This window comes from Micromys minutus (genome assembly GCF_963924665.1).
Source record: "Micromys minutus genome assembly, chromosome: 1".
Taxonomy (NCBI): domain Eukaryota; kingdom Metazoa; phylum Chordata; class Mammalia; order Rodentia; family Muridae; genus Micromys; species Micromys minutus.
The window spans coordinates 14,677,289-14,682,353 of record NC_137969.1 but is presented as its reverse complement, the minus strand read 5'-3'; the positions used below and the strand labels follow the sequence as shown (position 1 = coordinate 14,682,353).

At 38.4% G+C, this 5,065-nt stretch overlaps 1 pseudogene across 1 annotated transcript; it reads left to right on the top strand.

Moving 5' to 3' along the window:
* The first annotated feature begins 224 nt into the window (after nt 1–224).
* On the top strand, nt 225–1,018 carry LOC308425904 (large ribosomal subunit protein uL30-like; annotated as a pseudogene). Its single transcript has one exon. The product of its transcript is annotated as a large ribosomal subunit protein uL30-like (transcript).
* Nucleotides 1,019–5,065: the final 4,047 nt, after the last annotated feature.

The following is a 5,065-nucleotide window of genomic DNA, read 5'->3' as shown; positions in this document are numbered from 1 at the left end:
GATCACCTGAAAACACTAAAATTAATGATCCGTTTGGAATATCTTAAACTAGGAACAATTTTCTGATTTGAGAGGTACTAAAAAGTACATTCAGTATCAAATACCTCTTCTGCCTTTCAGAGATGGAGGATGCTTTCAGTGGGAGGAAGAGGTAAGGAGACATAGTGTCTCTGTCAATTTTTGTTGTTATTTGAAAAGTGAGTATTTCCTCTCCTTAACCGGCTGCAACCATGGAGGCTGTTCCAGAGAAGAAAAAGAAGGTTGCTGTTGTGCCAGAAACCCTTAAGAAAAAGTGAAGGAATTTCGCAGAGTTGAAGGTGAAGCGCCAGAGGAAGAAGTTTGCCCTGAAGACACTGCGGAAGGCAAGGAGGAAGCTCATCTATGAGAAGTCAAAGCTCTGTCACAAGGAGTACAGGCAGTTGTACCGCACTGAGATTAGGATGGCTAGGATGGCACGAAGGCTGGAAACTTCTATGTTCCTGCAGAACCAAAATTGGCGTTTGTCATCAGAATCCGGGGTATCAATGGAGTGAGCCCAAAGGTGCGCAAGGTGTTGCAGCTTCTACATCTTCGACAGATCTTCAATGACACCTTTGTTAAACTCAGCAAGGCCTCAATTAACATGCTGAGGATTGTGGAACCGTACATTGCATGGGGGTATCTCAACCTGAAGTCAGTAAATGAGCTCATCTACAAGCGAGGCTATGGCAAAATTAAGAAAAAGCAGATTGCCTTGACAGATAATTCCTTGATTGCTCGATCTCTTGGTAAATTTGGTATCATTTGCGTGGAGGATCTAATTCATGAGATCTATACAGTTGGGAAACACTTCAAGGAAGCAAATAACTTCCTGTGGCCCTTCAAATTATCCTCCCCACGAGGTGGAATGAAGAAAAAGACAACTCACTTTGTAGAAGGTGGAGATGCTGGCAACAGGGAAGACCAGATAAACAGGCTTATCAGACGTATGAACTAAGGTGTTGCCCATGGATTTTTATAATCTGGTCAGTTAATAAACAGTCACAGTTTGACAAAAAAAAAAAAAAAAAAAAAAAAAAAAGAAGAAGAATCTCCTTTTGATAAGAATAGAGGGCACAGCCTTCCTTTCCAGAGGTACTTAATCTAAGATTATAATGAAACTGAGTTTAAGAAGAAGCCCAGTAATAAAAGAACACTCATGGTATGTGCTCACTGATAAGCAGATACTAGCCGAAAAAAGCTTGGAATACCCAAGAAACAATTCACAGATCTTATGAAGCTCAAAGAGAGGAAAGGTCAGAAGGTGGATGCCTCAGTTTTTCTTAGAAGGGAGAACAAAACACTCATGGGAAGAAATAACAGGACAAATAGAGGAGCAGGTTTTAGAGAAAAGATCATCCAGAGACTGCCTCACCTGAGTAGTCATCCCATATGCAGTCACCAAACCCAAGCACTTTTGCTGATACCAAGTAGTGCTTACTGGCAGGAATTTTATGTGGATGCACCCTCAGAGACTCTGTTAGAACCATACTGATACAGAGGAAAATGCTTGCAGCTAACCATCGGACTGAACACGGGGATGCCAGTGAAGCAGCTAGAGAAAGGACTGAAGGAGCTGAAACGGTTTGCAACCCTATGGAAAGAACAAAATTATCAACCAACCAAACCCACCATAGCTCCCAGGGACTAAAACACTAACCAATGAGTTCACATGGAGAGACCCATGGCTCAAGGCACATATGCAGCAAAGAATACCATTCTCCAGCATCAATGACCGAACTTTGGTCCAGGGAAGGCTCGTTTTTCCCAGTTTAGGGGAATGCCAAGGGGCTGAGGTGGGAGAGGGAGCTTGGGAAAGGGAGCACCTTCATGGAGGCAATGGGAAGGGGAGGGTGAGAATATTGGCAGAAAGAGGATAACATCTGAAATTTAAATACAGAGAATATACAATTTTTTTAAAAGGGGGAAAAAGGAAGAAAAAACCGGAGGACAAAGGAGACATTTTTTAAAGAAGGAACATTGATTCATTGTTTCCTTTAAATATTAATTTCCAGAAAGTTAGTACTGAGGCGACATGTGAAGGTCCTTTAGTTATAGTACAAGTTTAGTTATAGTACAAGTATTGTGTATTTTCAAAATGTGTGTTTCTATGTACTCCCTAATGAGAAAAAATATCTGAACTTTGTTTAGCAGAGTTTTAAAACTGCTTTAATCAGTTTTCTGCTTGATAGGAGATAACATGGTTATCCTTGCATTTGATATTTTCTGGGGGTCCATATCTGAAAAACAGATTATGTCTAAAAGGCCAGCAGATCATCCAGTGCTGAGGACCTCTGCACAAAGCCAGATGGTAAGGTGTTTTGGTAGCTATAGAAGAGTCCTTAGGGCAGAACTCAAGATTCACAGATCTGACGAACTCAGAAGCCTTTCCCACCACCAAAGATGCTGCTGAGGTATATCAAGACGTAACTCATGAGATAAATTTATGAGAAGAACTGCAGAGAGAAATGGAAGAGGACAGTGAACCAAAGATAATTGGGAAAAATGATGTAAACATATATGAAATAGAAAATGTACCACAAGAAAAGGATATGATGTGAGAAATAGAGGAAATGTAAAAAATGGAAGAGACTAGAAAGTAATGAACAAAGACAAACAAAAGCTGTGTATCCTCTGGAAGAAATCAAAAAAGTAGCAGGTGAGGTAAATTGGGTTTTTATAAACAGTATTATATTGAAGATAGTAATTTTAATTTTATACCATATTAGAGACAAAGTCAGTTTATTCAGATGATAAAATTTTTAAAATGACAGTAGAGATGGTAAAATAGAAGAAATGAAGTGAAACATGCTTATTACTGAACAAAACCATAAATTAAATCAGCTTGACATGCTTAAAATGACCAAGAGCTGATGCTGTGTTTTCTTGAGTGACAGCTCTGCTCCTGGCTAACCATGAAACTTGGAGCAACTGCTTAACCTCTCTGAACTTCTACTCCCTCATCTGAAGAACACAGATAATGAAACAACTGATTCCCCTGGCGCTGTAGCAATTTAACATGAAGATTCCTTGATATGTGATGATTATTTTCCTGAAAGGGATAAACCAGGTATCATACTTAAATTCATAAGCTTTCACTTCCTGTTCCCATAGTGGGCCACACAAAGTCTTTTTGAGTGAATCAGACCACAGCACCTTCTCTCAGTGCAGTTCCTGTGCTACACATTCTTGAGGTCCTGGTCTAAACCAATGCTTGGGTTCATAGTTTGCTGCTCTCTCTCTCTCTCTTCCCTCTTTCTCTGTCTCTCTCTACCTTCCTCCCTCCCACCCTCCTTCCCTCCCCCCTTTCCTCCCTCTCTCCCTTCACCTCCCTCTCTATCTCTGACCATTACCCCATCATTGTACAATCTTATCTTGTCATTGATAAACACCCCATCTTAATTCATAATAATCTTTATCTAAATTCACATACATTGCCATCTTTAGGACCCAGGGCACTCTTTGTCTCTTCTACCTTGGCACGTTTATTACATCATTTCTGCTCTGAGCATATTGATTTGTCTTCTTTTTCCATTTCCTTTGAGTGTGTGTCCTTTGAGATTAGGACTTGTGCCATTTGGGCCATCTGCCACTTAACCTCTGAATCAATAATCTCTGAAAGAATATTTTTAAATGAGGTAGTATCAATGTGTGTATGTGTATGTGTGTGTGTGTGTGTGTGTGTGTGTGTGTGTGTGTGTGTGTGTGTGCAAGACTATACTCATAACCATATGACACCAAAATCCTACTTTTCACTTTACTGGAAGCATGTATTAATTCCCATTTTCCTCTCAAAAGCTGTGGAATTGGTCTCATCTTTTGCCAGCATTCCGGTCTGGCCTGCTATTTTTGTGTGTGCTTTATCTAAAAATTAATTAAAACAGATAATCTGGTTCCACAGATTTCTGTCCCACTCAAACACTAGCGCACACTGTAAATTGCATAATCTGAGACATTGTCTTTCATACGGCACATTCTTTCCTAAGACATTAATTCTTATTTTTAGCTTTAATCAAAAGCTCTTATCAGGAATAATTAAGTGATAGAAAATGTTGCTATTTGGCTTACTTTGTAAATAATTATAAAAAAAAACCTTTTTTTTTTGAAAGAAGACTACATCATAAGTAAATTTGACTCTGTCAAGTGAACTATGTAAAAGTTCAGTAGAAAACCACTTATTAATTTTGACTCTTTTTTTTCAGTTTATTAAATCCTTGAAAACTTCATTCTGACTTGTCTCTGTCCCCTGCTCACTGATGTCATTGCTTTAATAACCACATGTCAGCAAGAGTCCCCAGTTGAGTAAAGCAGGGTGCAGACTCCAGCCCTGTCAATTGCATTGACCTTTCCCCTCAGGACATTCATCACCAGTGACACTGACTGATAAACAGCCTGATCCCCTGCCCTCGGTTTATTAATGCTGATGATCTTGACACTCATCTTCCTCTTCCCGGCTCCGCACAGCTGCCTTCAGTCATCTTCACACTACTTCCCAGAAACATCTTCTGTTTCCATTCTGGATGGCACACATAGCCTATTGCCTTATCAGGAAGGAGCTGTCAAACTTTTTGTATTGCTTTTCATATTCTGTAGACTTCTTCCCATTCCCACCAACATTTCTAGGATATCTGTCCAGTAAAACATAGACTGTATCTCTGAGGGGTTATTTCTAAGAGGGAGAAATTAGCCTTCATTTTGCTGTAATCTAATTGACAATAATATCATTTTTTCTAACTACATTCCACTTAATTGAGGCCAAGTCATTTTTTGTCAGCTATGAACATATTCATAACTTCATAAATAGTACTTATTATTAATTCCATGTCATTCTCTCAGAAAACATTATCATTACTATTAAAATAAGACATTTTAAGAACTAATAACTTAGAGTAGTCATTTTCTATGTAAGATGTTTTAATATTTAACATATGCATATTTTATATATTTATACATGATATAAATATATACAATAAAATAAATAATATATTGTATATATTTTATAAACAATTTTTCAAGTTTTCCTATGAGATTTCTAAACAGATATTTT